This window comes from Chlorocebus sabaeus, chromosome 22, assembly GCF_047675955.1.
Source record: "Chlorocebus sabaeus isolate Y175 chromosome 22, mChlSab1.0.hap1, whole genome shotgun sequence".
Taxonomy (NCBI): Eukaryota; Metazoa; Chordata; class Mammalia; order Primates; family Cercopithecidae; genus Chlorocebus; species Chlorocebus sabaeus.
Genome location: NC_132925.1, coordinates 4,512,162 through 4,531,484, shown reverse-complemented (window position 1 = coordinate 4,531,484; position 19,323 = coordinate 4,512,162).

The window sequence follows — 19,323 nt, the reverse complement described above, 5'->3', positions numbered from 1 at the left end:
CTGTACATACTAGATACATTAATATAATAAATCAGATTTACAATAAAAATCTTCCTAACAACAAATTCTAAAACTTCATAATAGAACATTTCTCTCAACAGAAAAAATTACCAAAAGTAACTTTAGAATAATTTGAAAAAAAAATTGCTTCATATGAATTAGATAAACTGCTTTGTAATTAATAACTTTTCCTAGAAAGAAAGCTTCATGCCAAAGCGGCTTTGTTTTTTAATTCTATCAAGGACATTTGAGAAAGACCTAACACCAAGCAAACGTTTTCAAGAACAGAGTACACATTTTATTAGGGTAGCATTAACCTAATGTCAAAACCAAGCAAAGATGAGAGAAGAAATGACAAATACAGCTTTTATCACTCATAGATACAGGTACCAAAACCCTTAAGAAAACATTAACAGAGTGATTCTAGGAGTAAATAAATAGAGTAACTTATTATGACAAGATGATTGATTTTAGGAATGGATGGTCTTCAACACTCAGAAGTCAAGCAACATAATTCATCATGTCATCAGACTGAAACCAGGCACTTTCAATAACTTAAAAAATATGACAATATTAAACATCCATTTATTATTGCAAACGTTTAGTATACTGTAAATAGAAGTTAATTTTCTCAACCTCATAAAAGGCATCTATAAAAATTTATAGCTAAAATTATGTTTAATGGTTAATGTTAAAAGATTTCCCTGAAAGACAAGGAATAAGGCAAGTTTGTACATTTGCACCAACACTATACTAAATGTGCTAGCTATTAAAATAAGGCAAGACAAAATAAAAAGCTGTATTTATTCACAGATTACATGAATGTGTGCATAAAAATTCACAGGGAATCCACAAAAAAGTTACTAAAATTAATAAGTTGATAAATATTGTAGGACATTAAATTAATATCTAAAAATGTACCACCAATAAATATGTAGAAATTTATGTTTTAATATACCACTTGTAATCAATTTTTAAAATACAATATGCAATAATTGAATACAGATTTGAAAAATATTTGCAAAATCTATCCATTAAAATGTTCAAACATTGATAGAGAGATGAAAAGAGACCTAAATAGAGACAGAGTATGTTCATAGACCAGAATCCTTGATGTTGTAAAGATTACAATTCTCCTTCAATTATTCCAGAGATTTATTGTATTCTCAATCAAAATTATACTTATTTTTCTTCAAAAATTGGCCCTCTTCTTCTAAAATTTATAGGGACAGAAACGATTACCTAGAATGAACCTAAATGATCTTAAGTCATCTGACAATATTGAAAAACTTGAATTACCTGTGTTCAAGACTTACAATTAAGCTACTGTGATCAAACTAGAGGACACCAGCATTAGGATAGTCATAGATAATGCAACCAAACAGTCCAGAAATAGTCTTCCATATCTATAGTCAAGTTATTTTCAGTTAATGTGCCAAGATAATTCAAAAAGAAAGAATAGCTATTTCAACAAATAATGGTGGAAAAATAGCAATCTGTGTGGAAAAAAATAACCTTGATCTTACTACACTTTACTCAAAATAAATCAGTTACCCAAACATACAAGCTAAACCAACAAAAAACTTATAGTAGGGAGGAAAGGAGCAAACATTTATAGCTTTCGCATAGCAAAGATTTCTCAGATGGAATTTCAAATCTTTTAGCCTTTCATAAAAGTTAAATATTGAAATGTTGTACTTTATCAAAATTCAAATGTTACTCTTCAAAAGGCACTATGAATTAATGAGAATGAGAATCAAGCCTCAGCCTTGAATACGTTACTCATAATTCACACACACACACACACACACACACACACACACACACACTGTTCCAGAGAAACAGAACTAATAGATAGGTACACATGCATGCACATGCACACCCAGATTTGCTGTAAGAAATTGACTAACATGATCATGAAGGATTGGTAAATTGGAAATTTGCAGGGTAGACTGCCCAAGAAAGAGTCAGAGTTCACGTCCAAAGGCAATCTGCTAGCAGAATTTCTTCTATTCAAAGAGTTCAGTCTTCGTTCTGTTAACTTCAACTAATTGAATGAGGTCCACCCACATTATGGAGGGTAATATACTTTACTCAAAATAAATTTCACAGATATAAATGTTAATTTCATCCAAAAAATACCTCAAAGAAACATCCAGCATAGTATTTTAGCAAATATGTGGAAACCATTGTCCAGCCAAGTTAACACAAATAATTAACCTTTGCAACATATATCTGACAAAGGACTTTATCTAGAATATGAAAGAAATTTCGAAACTCAATGATAAGACATACAACTGCATGCTCAAATGAGTAAACAATGAAATGTCACGTCCACTTAGAATATACAGGAATGGCCAGCATACATATGAATAAATCCTTAAAATCATTATTCTTCGGGAAGTGGAAATTAAAACCACAATTAGATATCAATACACAATTGACTACACATTTAGAATGCTTAAAAATTAAAGACTGAGAGTACCAAAGGATGACAAAGATGCGGAACAACTAGAACTCCCATATGTTGCTGATGACAGTAAAAAATGGTATAACTACTTTAATATACATTCTAAAAGTTAGTATAAACTTAAACACATGGCCCAGCTCTTTCACTCCTAGCTGAAGTAGAACAAGGTCTAATATCCAGAATCTATGTGACATTTGAACAAATCAACAAGCAAGAGACAAAAAATCCAATTTAAAAAATGGGCAAAGGACATCAGCAGATACTTCTCCAAAGAAGATATATAAACAGTCAAAAAATATAATAAAAATTGTTCAACATCACTAATCATCAGAGACTGTAAATCAAAACCATGATGAAATATCATCTCACACCAGTAAAAATGACAATTATTAAAAAGTCTGCTGAGGAAAAGGAATACTTATACACTGTTGATGAGAATGCAAACTATTTCAGCCACTGTGGAAAGTCATTTGGAGATTTCTCAAACAACTTAAATTAGAGCTACCATTTGATCCAAAAATGTCACTACTGGTTTTATACTCAAAGGAAAATAATTAATTCCGCCAAAAAGAGACATGCACCCATATACTCACTACAGTGCTATTCACAATAGCAAAGACATGGAATCAAACTTGGTGCCCATCGACAGTAGACTGGAAAAAGAAAATGTGGTACAATATACACCACGGAATACTACGCAGCCATCAAAAGAATGAGATCACGTCCTTTGCAGCAACATGAATGAAAGTGGAGGCTGTTATCCTAAGCAAAGTAAAGCGAGAACAGAAAACCAAAACCAGCCTGTTCTCACTTCTAAGTTGGAGCTAAACCTTGAATACACGTAGACATGAAGATGGGAACAATACACACAGTACCACTAGATGGGAGAGGAAGTGATGGGAGGCATGGGCTGAAGAACCACCTCTTTGGTATTTTGCTTACCGCCTGGGTGATGGGCAGAGGCCCCAGGCCTCAGTATCACATAATTGACCCATGTAACAAACATGCATGTGAGCTCTTTATAATAAAAGTGGAAATGACTAAAAAATAGAATTACTCACAAAAGTTCATATCAGCTTTACTCCTAATAAACAATCTAAATTTCCATCAACAGGTGAACTAATAAATAAAGGATAATATATTTACATGATGAAATACCATTTACCAATAAAAAGAACTGAAATAGTGATTCATACAACAGCATGGATGACTCTTAAGACATTAAACTGAGCTACAACAGTTCAGTTTAAAGAATACATAAAAGAGTACAATGTCATTTTATGCATTTCTAAAATAATCAAATACACAAAAGTAATCCGTAGTAGAAGAAAGCGAATGGGATCATTTCCTGGGCTGGGGGTGGTATGGGACCTTGACTAGGAAGGGATACAAGGTAACAATTTGGAATGATGGAAATATTCTATAATTCCCTTGTTGTGACAGTGACTACCCTGATATACATGTTTATCAAAACTTCTCAATATATGTACTTAAAATCAAATGCATTTGATTTTATTTACAGAACATGGCAGTAAAATGGATTGAAAATCGATGAAAGGAAATACAGAATTACCAAAATTGCATTATTTTTGTTATCAAAATTGCTACATTGAAAGCGTGGAGAAATTTATAGGAGGGAAAATGTATTTTAAACATTTATAAAACCTTTTTTTAAACAGCAATTATTAAAAAAAAAGAAAAAAAGAACCAAAGCAGGATTTAGGAAAGAGTCTTGGTGGAGGTAGGACTGAGATGGGGAAATGAGTGAGGAACAAACAGACATCAAGCTTGGAGATTTGCTAGTTTGAAAGTTATTCCCAGAGCAAATTGGATTCCAAAATAGCATAGCTTTCTTTTCTTACGGAGAAGAAAAACGGAAACAACTCTTTCCAGCTCGTATGAGGCTACAAGCAGAGCTGACTATGAAACAGAGTCCATTTTCTCAGATAATTAGATCTGTGATGGCAAGTGAATGGATAGTGAAATAGGTTTTTGTAGTTTTGGTTTCATGTCAAAATTGTTCATAGTAACTGACACACATTTTATATGTGCTACATAGCTTGGTGAAAGGGAAGTGGTAGATAGTGTATTTCAAAGAATGGATATTAAAGTAGCACATCCATAGCGTTGTATGAAGAAGAAAAAATATATATAGACTCTTGAAGGTTTGATGAAAAATGATAGAATTTTTCACTATTGCTTTCTAAAATGACAGGCACATTAGCTCTTTCAGATGTTACAGTTATATATGTTCCAAATGCAGAGTGTAAAAATCTCCTGAAACTCTATCCAATATTTCTGACACATTTAGCAGGAAGAATGAGGACTAGCCTTAGAAAAAGCCCTTACGGCAGCTTCCTGAAGTCTCAGAGCTTGCTGGAGGCAGGAATTGGTGTGCTGGACGTTACACTCTGTTCTAAAAATCATTAAAGTTCAATTTCAAATGATCTCTCTTTAACAATAGCCCAAGTAGCTTAACAAAGATGGCTACAGTGCAGTCTGCCTCGTGTATCACAGGACCACAAGAGTTGTTTATCTGTGTTCTGTTCCCCCTTAGGGTACCTCAAGGAAGAACCAGAGTTTCCTCGAAAACCTGTGTTCCTGTTCATGGCTTTGCTTCTTCCATGGGATGTTAACAACGCTCGAATCAGAGACCTATTCAAACAACAGAGTAATGGATATTACATAGATACAGTAGGTTGTTTTTAATGATGATTTTACAAATGAGATGCCATTTTAGGTAGCTTTAAGGTTAAATATTTTAAGATATATGATTCATTTAAAGTAACCTTGTTCAAAGGTTTGCCCTGCATGTACCATTTATATTTCAAGGCTTTGGAAAGATAACTATAACTTGGTAAGCATGATTGTGTTTTACGATCTGTGACTACGATAGCATTTTAACCATAAAAATCGCGGTGCATTGTTTAATGCAGATGACTCCTAAGAGGGTTTCTTTTCATACTCCTGATTTATGCTCCTAAAGCCAAGACAAATATTCTGCTTTAACATTTTATTACACTCATACTCATGTATGATCTTGTCTGAAGAAGCAACACAAATTATGAAAAAAGCGTACAGGACAAATAATTTCATGCTCTACTGATACAGAAGGTCAGTATCTACTTTAGTGAGTCTGACAGTATTTTAACTTTAGACTCAAATGCCACAATGTAACTTTCCTAGTAGTAAACACCTATAACTTAGATAATTTGTTTCTTATCCTTATTTGTAAGCTACTTACCATTAATATTACATGATTATAAATTAAATTTTAAGATTACATACATGAAAATTTACAGGAAATATTTTTTTCTTCGACATTAAATTTCTGCTAGTCCTTATTTTTGTGTGGTTATGTTTTTCCTCTTTTCTTCTTCCCACTTCTCTGCTCCTTTCTCTTTTTCCTCCAACTCCAGCAACTAGGCTTTTGTCATATGAAGTAATAGAAGCCAACTCACACTAATCATGATTAAATGTAACCTAACACTGTATTGATTTTTCTGATGTCTGTTTCCTGTGTTGTCACTTTGATTGTGTGGCAATGTCTATCTGTTTTACCAAAGCAATTTAAACTGAGTTACTACTTTTCAAATACTTTCTCAATGTTTAATATCTCTTAAGTCATACTCATTCCATATTTATGAATTAAGGGATTTCTATTGTTTTTTTACAACAGTGGATGTTCTAATGGTTTTTTATAATGGGTAGCTTTTCAAAATAAGTTATTGTGTTATAGTATACAGTATACATGATTTGTAAATCCAGAATGACATTGGTTTAAATTCCAGATATCGTCATACATTTACATAAAGGATTATAAGTATTTAATATATTTATATACACATAGATACATATTCAAATGAATATGTAAATAAATATGATAAAAACATAGAGCAAATATCTATATATATATATTACACAACATAAGAAATAGAATATTACCAGCAACATTAGTGTGTCTTGTTTATGTCTCCTCATATTGACCTATTTATCACACTCACAGAAAGCCATCCTTATGGTTGGGAAATGGCAAATTTGTGTTTGCCACTCCTTTACCTAATACCCTTAAGCAATATACAGACATGATATGGAATCTACTTTTCCTGTTTTTGAAATTTTATTATATGACATTTTACTATGTGATGTTTGATAACTTGCTCTTCCTCTCAACATTAACTTCCCGAAAATCAGTCACATTGATGTGATTCTGGTTCACTTACTTTTTACTGCTATTTAATATTTGATTGTACGAAAATTCCTTTATTTTTCTATTTGTTTATAGGTATTTGAGTTATTACAGTATTTTGTATTGTAAAATTTTGTTATGAGCATATTTAACCATGTCTTCATACATACATATGTATGTATATATACATATATATTTATTATCTTTAGAGAAACTTTTGCTCATATATATGAACAAAAATTTCTCTAAAGGAAATGCATAAAAGTGCCACTTCAGTTTTCCTGCTTGACTTCAAATCATTTTCTAAATTGATTTGCATTCACTTTACTGCCACCATAAAACACTAAGGCATTCTTTGGTCCATAGCTTTACTAATACTTAGTAATTCAAACACTTTAATTTTCTTCTGTTGAGGAAGTTTAAAATAGTACTTATGGCTTTAATTTTCATATTCTTCTTAACAATGAGGTTGGGCAGAACATAATTTTATTTTAAATTACTTTTGTTTGAGCCAAATTAACTTTACTTTTATTTTAAAGTAACTTTTAATATCTACTATATTAGTGAAATATTCCATTTGAGTAACAAAATAGTTTGTGATGCAAAATAACGAATTTCATTTCTGGTTCATTTCTGTTAAAGAAAAAGTAAATTTTTCCATATTTTTTGAAAAAACTAGTTGGACTCCTTAATAATAATTTAAACATAAATTGAATATTATATTTACATTTTATTATATCTTAAAATGCACATAGCAAAACCCACTGATTTTAATTTAATTAACATAGAAACCAAGTTATGTTTTGTAAATTTTACAGGTAACGCTGAATCCAGAGAAAGCACAATTTTTATGAATTTACTTTACATGTCCTTTAGTAATTAAGAAACAGCACCATAGAAAAGTCAAGTTACTACAATTTTCTATTAGATATACTTTACAATCCTTTAACTTACTTATAATTTTTATTTTCCTTCCTCCATTTAACTTTAAACAAATATCCCATAGGTTCATTCATCTAAAACAAAGTCATTAATAGAAATTTCATTAAGTACTGCTTACTGTTTAATAGGTAAATTTTTTATAATGCCAATTGTAATAAGGTTGCCAATCAGCAAAATAGATGGCATATTAAAATGTTTGAAGGAAATGGGAATATCTGGGAAAATGCCATGATCTTGGGAACTTTGATTCAAAAGACTTAGTTTTTATAAACAAAAATGAAAAAAAAAGAAGCAATTGTAAATGTTAATAGATCCAAAAGTGCTACATCGTGTTTGTTAAGTCAAGAAAGTCCTATAATCGTGTATAATAATATATCATTAAATAACCTGATAAATTATAAAATTCAGTATGTAGAAACTTGAATTTTAATGAAAAGATTACTTCATGACATAAGAACAATAATAATTTTAACTACTACTTACTTCTATTAGGTTTCTATTTTGGAAATCAAATTACCTCAACTTTTCGTGAGTTAAACAACAATATTAATATTTATTTTTTCACAGTTTGTATTAGTCAAAAATGTAGGAGTGAACAGGGTGGTTTTGTCTTAAGGTCACTCATGAGTTGCAGGTAGATGTCAGCCTTTGTTGCAGTTTACTTAAACATTGACTGGGCCTACAGAATATGCTTCCAACTGGGCTCATTCAGGTAGCTTAGATAGCAAGATGGTGCTGGCTGTTCTTAGGGGTTGTAAGTTACTTATAGCATGGAATTCACGGCATTGTTTGCATGTCATCATAGCTAAATATTTGATTCATTCAGAGCTAGTGATACATGGAAAGAACACTAGAAGCTGCAACATATTCTGTAATTGTGCTTCAGAAGTCACATAACTTCATTTATGTCATATTATATTGATCACATAGATTGATGCTGATACAGTGTTGGAGGGCCCTTCATAAATGTTTGAGGAACAGAATTTGAGGCTATTAGGAGCTATCTTGGAGGCTGGCTCCTATATGTCTTTTCAAAGTTACATGTATTAGTCCAGGTTTTCAGGGAAACAGACCAATAGGAGGTATGCATCTGTATCTCCATCTATCTATCTATCTATCTATCTATCTATCTATCTATCTATCTATCTATGTACCTATCTGTCTGAGAAGATTCATGATGGGAATTGGTTCATCGGTTTATGGAGGCTAAGAAGTCCCATGATCTGCTGCCTACAAGCTTGAGAACCAGGACCATGATCTGCTGCCTACAAGCTGGAGAACCAGGAAGCCCTGTGGTATAATTCACTCTGAGTTCAAAGGCCTGAGAACCATGGACTCTGATATCTGAAGGCAGAAGATGGATATTCCAGTTCAAGATATATGGAGAGGCACAACTGGCCCTTTCTCCACCCTTTTGTTCTATTTTATCCCTTAACAGATTGGGGGTGATACCACCATGTTGGTGAGGGTGGATCTTTTGTACTCAGTCTACTGATTCAAATGCTAAACTCTTCTGGAAGCACACAGATACACCCAGAAATAATGTTTACCACCTCTCTTGGCATCATTTAGCCCAGTATATCTGAAACAGCAAATTAACCGTCACCCTCAATATTCTTGTATTTTTTCTCACTTTATAGAGTAAACATTAAAAACAATAGCAACAACAAAAAGTACCTCTTACTATGGTCTTTATTACTTTATGATTTTCTACTGTAAAACGATTAATGTAAAACTATGCACCACATAACATTTCAGTCAATGACAGATCACACATACATCCTTATACTGCAGTATCGTATTTCTAGTGTACCTTTTCTATCTTTAGATGTATTTTGATACACAAATACCACTATATTACAATTGCCTACACTATTCAGTACAGTAACATGATGTACAGGTGTACCGTCTAGGAACAACAGACTATATCATATAGCCTAGGTGTGTAGTAGGCTAAATTATCCAGGTTTGTGTAAGTACAGTATGATTTTCCCACCACAACAAAATTGCCTAATGATACATTTCTGCTAACATATCTCTGTCTTTAAGCAGTGCATGATAATAGTTTCAATGATTCAGAAAATTTTATGTTAAAAATATGTTACTGTAGAATAGTAAACTGTACTATCAATTATTTTTACACTAGCATGAGTTAAGGATATTGCCTAAATGTTTGGTAATAAAAGAAAATTATCAAAAAATGTTGAAGTCTTCAAATATATGATGTGGAAATAAAGAATAACAGAGTTTGAATTCCATGCATTGCACAAACTTGCTGTGGCCCACTTTTATAGGTTACATTATTACATTTATAAAAAGGGATACATAATAAGGAGAGATACTGAATGTCTCAAGTATAATGTTAGCATTACAAAAGTGTGGTTAATGCACAAGTATCTTTTATATTTGAGTACATAGAATCCCACAACTACACCAAACGTTTATAAGTGAATTTATTATAGACATATCAGAAATTAAACTAAAAATATTCCAAGTAGAAATCAAAATAGAATTTAAAAATGATGTCTAATATCATGTACTATCTGCCTCTTCTGGAAATCACTAAACTATATTTCTTCGCTTGATTAAATTGACTTCAACTTATTTTACCAATCGAGCATTGGAATAAGCATGGGAACAATATTTCACATTTGTCTTGTGATTTATAATGTAAAGCTTATTTAGAAGCTATTTCAATAGTATGTTCTAGATCTTGCTCACATGAAATGAGAAAATACCTAGAAATATAAAGAAAGGAGCTAATTATTGACTATTAGGATAACAATATCATCATTTTAGATGGAACAGTAGTCCTTTCTACAGAATTATTCGACAACTAAAAATAAAAGAATGTCACAGTGTTATTTGCCTATCAAATGAGGTCATGATGATTCATATTAGCATAAATTACAAAATGGGATACAGGTGGATAATCTATTATGCTCAAGTGATTTTTTACACTACTATTATTATTATATGAATTACAGTCTAGGTGCCTGGAGCATGAACATACACATGTTACAGCTGAAAGCTAATTTCTGTTTCCTGAAAGAATGTATTCATTTTACTGTGACACCATTCAGAATAAGACATATTTTTATCATCTGCTTGGTTTCATATTCATATCTATGAAAATGTAAAAATGATTAATGTTTCATAGTAAATAGAAGAGCTGTGAATTTCCTTGATGTTTCTGAAGTACTGAGGAAGTGTTATGCAATTCACACCCACTTTATTCTCAATTATTTAGAGTAACAGAGAAAAAGTATGGAATGGCATTTCTCATATCACAGCTAGCTGACAGCATATACAATTAGGCTTGATTCATAGCATTTATTAAAATTTCCATTTAATTGCTAATTAGTCTGTATAGATTTGTAAATGTAGGAAATGGCACTTGCATAATTTTTTTTCTAATACTCAGCACAGCAGAGAGCATTGAAATTTCTGTAGAGTAGAATCACAGTGATTCTTCATTATGCCTTGTGGTAGTCATGAAAATAATTATGAATTCACTAGTCCATTTATTTTCTTAACATTCTTTGTGCTGATCTCTTACTTCCCCTCCCCCTTCGCTCCAACATGATATGTAGAGAAGATCATCGAATATTAGAATTAGAAACATCATGTAAGTCAACCTTCTTATTTTACACAGTAGAAAATCAACATCCAGAGAAACTGACTTTAGTTATATATTCTACACTTTTCGTATGTAAGTCATCAACAGAATTTCAACTGAAATAAATCCTGATTATATTTTAAGGTTGCTATAGTAAATAAATTAAGTCTGATTTATTTCCTCTTTGATCCTAGTCGACATACTGAAGACAAACATTGAGAATATTTATAGGAAGTTCAGTAGGCATTGAGACATTTAATATTTTTTCCACCCTTTTTTCCATTCCTCCCTCCCTTCTTTCCTTCTTCCCTTCCTTCCTTTTTTCCTTTCTTCCTTTCATCCTTCCCTTCTTTCCTTCTTCCTTTCTTATTTCCTTTTCAAAATTTCAAATTTACTTAGGGATTGAATACTACTCTCTGGACCTTCCCATTTAAGACATTTGATTCATTATAGAATAAGAACAAATCCTCCAAGATATCTAAATATTATAACCAAACATTGAATATCTAAGAATAAACAAATTTAGGGTTTACTATTGTATGGAAAATGTGTCAGATGACTTAGTTATTCTTGTCAGCAGCTAAGGAATAGGATTAAAACTGGACTTTGGTGACTGAAAGAAGAGGCTTGTGGTCTTGGCTCTATCCTCACTATTCACAGTCTTAAGTAAGTTATTTTATCTCTATATACTCAATTTACTCATCTGTGAAATAAAAGAAAGCAGTCATATTTTTCACAGAGATATATTATGATAGTTAAGAAGGATAGTTTATAGAAAATCTTACCGCAGTATATGGAGCTCATTAACAACTTTATAAATGTTAGCTAGTAACATATACGACATCTTTACTGTAATTATTTTATTTTCAGCAGCGAATTGACTCCTCTAATCTATGTCTATCATTATCAGCATCAGCTATCAATTTGTGAGTCCCTCTGTGCCTACATTCATTACTCTATATGCACATACATAGAGCATGTCTTTCTTAAAAATATCTGAAAACCATTCTGTGCTTTATTTAAGACAAAATATATTTATTCTCTCAAAGATTCATGGTTCTCTATGAGAGATAATTTTAAAACTAGGACAACAACTCTAATGATACGTAGAAATCTTATGTTAAATACTAATGACAAATTAATGTGTTAGCCTGTTCTCACACTGCTAATAATGACGTACCCAAGGCTGAGTGATTTATAAACGAAAGAGGTTTAGTCGACTCCCAGTTCCACATGGCTGGGAAGGCCTCACAATCATGGCGGAAGAGCAAGGAATGTATTACATGGTGGCAGGCAAGGGAGGATGAGAGACCAAACGAAAGGGGTTTCCCCTTATGAAACTATCAGATCTCATGAAACTTGTTCACTACCACGAGAACAGTTTGGGGGAAACAGCCCCCATGATTCAGTTATCTCCCACCGGGTCCCTCCTACAATGCATGGGAAATATAGGAGCTATAATTCAACATGAGATTTGGGTGGGGACACAGTCAAACCATATCAAATGGCTATCAAACTCCAACTTAAAGAGGATTTATATATGATTTACTCTACTATGCTTATTTCAGTAACTGCCCAGATCCTGAAACAACTGCCAGCTTACATGACATCTCATTAATTCCTGAATAGTTGAACTTTCTTTGACTTAGTGTTGACTACTGTTGCCTTAGAAGTCAGTTGCTTGGTCTCTTATGTAAGAATTTATGCCAGCACCAATATTTTTTCCCTCTTAGTTTATCTAAGCATTCTAGACCATAGACAATTTATCTAAATACAGTTCTATGGTGAAATACTGTAGTATTGTTTCTCAAGATCAATGCAGCTAGAAAATAGGATCAACATTTACATCTTTATGAATTGAACTGGTATTTCTCAGTAATAATTATAATGATACTAATAACAATGCTGCTTACATTTAATTTTGCTGACTGTGTTGAACAAGTTATTTGCATACTTTTAAAAAATTTGATTCTCACAACAAGCATATGAGGCAGATATTAACATTTCTGTTTTCAGTGGTAAAAGTTGAGCCAGAGAAAGTGTTGCCCAAGACAAAAAGATGTAGAGGGAATTTTGCATTCAAGCTCCATAGCATTTATGGTGTGATTTGCAGCCAATTTGTCAAAACAATTTGTCTAAACTACAATGCAAGCATTTCCAAAACTGTACATTTAAAGTTATATTTAAGGTTAACATTTTTTACATGTAATGCATATGAAAGTATCTCATCATTATCCTCTATATTCTAGACTATTAAATAACAAAAATTTCATATATTCATCGTATCTTGTGAATTTTCTGTTTTTCCCATATTCCTCTCAAAATATTTTCACTTTGGTGTGTAAGATTATACCAAGGCTAGTCAATATGGGCACTCAGACTCTGATACATTGTTACTACGTATTTGAATTGAAAGACACACTTTAAAACAACTTCACTTTATCTAGCAAAGTCAAAGACACATCTACATGTGAACAAGCATTTACATTCCTAGGACAATTCTTTTCAGACAAGAGACTTGTATATGTGAAGAAGGAAACATGTAAAAAGGTTACATATATTAATACTCATGTATAAAATGGCAAACACCTTAAATAGTTTCCTAAAGGACATTGCCATTTTCCAAAACGAGTTATTTTCCAAGTACAAATTTTTACCTACTGCATATCCCTCTTTTTCTTGCCCTCCCCACTGGGTAAAAGAAAAACACATTTTAGCTTTCTTTGAGTGCAGTAGTGGCATATAAGTTTATAGTCAAAAAACTCATTTGTGTCATATTCTTACACGTATTGTAAAAGGAATGTGGCACTATCAAAGAGTTAAAATAAATATACTGAAGTTATACTCATCAAAATAGATGAAAAAAAGTCAAAAATGATTATAAATAGTTGAATATCATATGTAAAAAGTTCAAAAACATGGAAATTAAAACAATACATTGGTTAGGGATGTATACATACACTATTGTAATTCAATGACAGTTCCACAAGTTATAAGAAGAGAAAGTGGCAGGCCTGAATGTTATTTATTTTTCTGCTGTTACTGCAAGCAAGACTCAGGACTAGCTACTTAGAGACAACTTACTTTTAGTGCACTTAGTTGTAAAGTGAGAGCAATTTACTAGTTAATCTCTAAGATTTTAATATCTACATCAATATTCAATATCTACATCTTCCTGAGGGATCATAAGCTCAATGTCAAAGGAATGGTTAAACTTTCATCCTCTTAAGAAACAAAATCATTTGTACTGAATAATAATTTTAGCATAACTGTTTATGTTGTGTATATATAGGGTTGTAGTGAGAAAGGGAGAGAAAGAGAAACAAGTGGTTTCAAAACTATTAACCCATTAGCCTATACTGGTGTGACAAGTGAAGTGGAGATAGAGACACAGAGTAAATGCATAGGAATAAAATACTTCGATTATATATTGAGTAAATTATTAACTTTTAAGAAACTTTCATCCTGCTGTCCAAAGTTGTGCCACTTTAAATCCCCATCAACAGAGTATGAGAGATTTGATTTCTCCATATCCTCACCCACATGCAGCGCATTCAGTCTTTTCAATATTTGTCATTCCAACAGGTATATAGGAATTATTCATTATGGATCAATTGAGCAACTTTCCACATGCTTCTTTGCCATCCACACATCTCCCTAGGTAAAATATGTCTTCAAATCATTTGCCTATCTTTTAAAATATGTGTTTTATTTTTAGAAGAGTTGTACATTTAAATAAAATTGAAAATGATACACATAATATTCAAATACCTTAAATGCAGTTTTCCCTATAATTAAAATCTTCTATTGGTAAGATAAATTGGTAAGATAAGCATGTATCAGTACATCCTTTGTTTTTATGGTCAAATAATATTCCAATTTGTGGATATAACATATTTTGTTTACCCATTCACTAGCTAACGGACATTTTAGTTGTTTCTACTTTTGGCTATGATAAATAATGGTGCCATGAACATTTGAATACAGTTTTTGGGTAGACACATGTTTTCATTTCTTTTGGGTTTACACCTAGAAGTGGAATTGCTGGCTCATTTAGTACCTCTATGTTTAACATTTTGAGAAACTACCGAACTATTTTCTGGTTTTTATCAATGGATGTACCATTTACATTCCCACCAGCAATGGATGAGGGTTCCAATTTTCCCACGTCCTTGCAAACACTTGTTATTTTCCATTTTAAAAGAGATTATAACCATCTTAGTGCATCTAAGATGGTGTCTCATTGTGGTTTTGATGTGCATTTCTCTAATGAATAATGATGCTGAGGATCTGTTCATGCACTTATTAGCTATTTGAATATACTTTTTTTGGAGATCTACCTATTCAAATATGTTGTCCAAATTTTATTTGGGTTGTTTGCCTTTTTGTTATTGAGTTGTAAGCAGTCTTTATATATTCTGGATTAGGCCCATATCAGACATATGAATTGCAAATATTTTGTCCCTTTCTGTGGGTACATTTCACTTTCTTAATGGTGTTTTTTTTTGTATAAAAGTTTTTAATTTGGTGAAGTCAAATATATATTTTTTCTTTTGTTGCTTTTAGCTTTCAATGACATATTTAAGAGATCATTGTCTAATTTAAGGTCATAAAGAAATGTATTTATTTTTTTTTTTAATTTTTATTTTAAGTTCAGGGATACATGTGCAGGGTGTGAAGGTTTGTTACATAGGTAAATGTGTGTTAAGGGGGTAAATGTCACATGTGTAAATGTGTGTTAAGGGGGGTTTGTTGTACATCAGCCAAGTATTAAGCCCAGTACCCATTAGTTATTTTTCCGGATCCTGTCCCTCCTTCCAGTTCCACCTCCACCATCTGGTAGGTCCCAGTGTGTGTTGTTCTCCTCTATGTGTCCAGGTGTTCTCATCGTTTAGCTCCCACACATAAGTGAGAACATGCAGTATTTGGTTTGTGTTCCTGCATCAGTTTGCTAAGGATTATTACCTTCAGCTCCATCCAGGTCCCTGCAAAGGACAAGATCTTATTCCTTTCTATGGCTGCATAGTGTTCCATGGTGTATATGTGCCATATTTTCTTTATCCAGTCTAACATTGATGGGCGTTTAGTTTTATTCTATGTCTTTCTTTGCTGTTGTGAATAGTGCTGCAATGAACATACATGTGCATATGACTTTATAACAGAATGACTTATATTTCATTGGGTATATCCCCAGTAATGGGATTGCTGAGTCTAATGGTATTTCAGTCTCTAGGTCTTCGAAGAATTGCCATACTGTCTTCCAAAATGGGAGAACTCTCAACCCCTTCCAAAACGCAATATACATTATTCTCATTACCACATGACACTTACTCTAAAATTTATCACATAATTGGAAGGAAAACACTCATCAGCAAATGCAAAAGAACTAAAATCATAACAAAAAGTCTCTTGGACCACAGCACAATCAAATTAAAATTCAAGACTAAGAAATTGATTCAAAACCATACAATTGCATGGAAATTGAACAACCTGATTCTGAATGACTTTCGGGTAAATAATGAAATTAAGACAGAAATCAAGAAGTTCCTTGAAACTAATGAGAACAAAGGTGCCATGTACCAGAATCTCTGGAACACAGCTAAGGCAGTGTTAAGAGGGAAACTTACAGCACTAAATGCCCACATCACAAAGCTCGAAAGAACTCAAGTTACCAACCTAACATCCCAATGTGCAACTAAAAGAACTAAAAAACCAAGAGCAACTAAAAGAACTAGAGAACCAAGAGCAAACAAACCACAAAACAAGCAGAAGACAATAAATAACCAAGAACAGATAGAGCCACAAAAAAACCTTCAAAAGATCAACAAATCTAGGAGTTGTTTTTTTGGGGAAAAAAAATAATAAAATAGGTAGGCCACTAACTAGACTAATAAAACAGAAAAGAGAGAAGATTCAAGTAAACACAATAAGAAATAAGGGGGATATTACCACTGACACCCCCGACATACAAATAACCATCAGAGAATATTATAAACACCTCTATGCACATCAACTAGAACATCTAGAAGAAATGGATAAATTCCTGGAGACATACACCCTCCTAAACCAGAAAGAAATTGAATTCCTGAACAGACCAATAATGAGTTCTGAAATTACGGCAGTAATAAATAGTCTACTAGCCAAGAAAAGCCCAGGACCAAATGGATTCACAGCTGAATTCTAGCAGGTGTACAAAGAGCTGGTAACATTTCTACTGAAACTATTTCAAAAATTGAAAAGGAAGGAGTCCTTCCTAACTCATTTTATGAGGTCAGCATCACCCTGATACCAAAACCTGGCAGAAATGCAACTAAAAATGAAAACTTCAAGACAATATCCTTGATGAACATCAATGCAAAAATTCCCATGAGATTTCTTACTCTCATTCAAGTCTACACTCAACATTCAGCCTTTGATCAGATTTTATTAATGTGTTTCCAGCTGTTTATGGCCCCAGTGGTTCCTGCTCCAGACAAACAAATCTCAGCTGTGATTCTTGGAATATGCCTGTCTCTCCAGATTCTGATTTGTGCACTGTGACCTTAGTCCTCTAATGTGTGTATAGTTCTCTAGTGGACCCACAACTATAGTGCAATTCTTTTAAAAGATATTTACTGCCAGTATTTAACTACATGTAATATATGTTTGATAATTTTTGTAAGTTATTTTTGGCTTTTTTGAGCAACATAAAAATCATTATCTAATATATAAATGATTTCTATATACTTTTATTTAGAATCTGTGATAAAGGTATGAAAATGTGATCTAGTAGTTACCATCAAGATATTTGGAAGATACCAGAAGATCTGAAGTTCAATCCTAAATCAAAACTTTGGGAAGGTTTTTCATTGTAAGACAGAAATATTACAACTATCTCATAGGATTTTGTAAAGAGTGAAAGAGAAAATGTATATATTTACTACAGTAGCTAGCTTGTTACAACACCCAATAAATAAAAATTATTAATAATTTTTATTTACAGATAAAATCTGAAGATTAATGTAGTTAAGGGCTTGTTCAAATCTCTAAAGAAAAAAAATAGATATATATTCTCCTTTCAAGGGAATAACATCAAGCACGCAGAGAAGAAGCAATAAAGAAAACAACAAAACACAAAGGTTTTAATTGTCTAAATGAATACACAGAAAACTCCCTTAGGGCAGTAAGAATAAAAATTTGCCACATTGTGTTGGGGTCAAAGAAGGAAAATCTCCATGTATTTAAATAAGCATTGAGGGAATTGTAGAATATTCATGGATAACCACAGGTTGGTAAATAAAGGAAGCTGTGGATTTTATGCAGGAAAAGAGCTAATAGTGCAGAATATCTGAAGGATAGCATTCATGTTGATCAATGCAGAGAATGTAAATGAAATCTAGGCTTTCTGGATAGATAAAGTAGACTTAATTTAGTTATCCATTTTTTAAATGAGAAAATGACTTAATGAAATATGCAAACAAATTTTAAAATATTGTTTTTCTTGCACAGATTTAAATGTAATATTCAACTGTTTATTTATATAGATGAGAAACCAAAATAATCTGAGAAAAGGGTTACTGAAGTCAGTGGAACAAAAATATAACAGTTAAGTAAGGAAAGACAAACAGATGAACAAATTGGTGAAGAATTATTAAAAAGCAGGTCTAAACAACAGTAAAGCAGATATGTTTTAACCCAGAAAAGTAAGGGTCTTTCCCTGCTGGATGCTTTATTTCAATTTCTCTTGTAGAATATTTCAGGATTAGATAGAGAGCCAAAAATGAATTGAAATTTCAGACCAAATAATTGTGCATGCTTGAATGTTACAATAATACACAACTAAATATTCACAAAATAATAATAATAATTAGTGGTGTCTCTTTTTAAGAACATAAGGAATAATAATTGCTTTCCCGAAACAAAATTAAATAATTATTTTATAATTAATATATCTAATTTTTAATATTCTAGTTTTTGCAAGCAAATCCTAAGGACAGTATGAGGACTTACTAATAACACTATCCATGGTGGCCATTAGGCATTTTAATATAGTTCAAGAACACTTTTAAAAGGATATAGAGTTTGAAAGGTACATTTGACCATTTGTCATCTAACACGTCACAT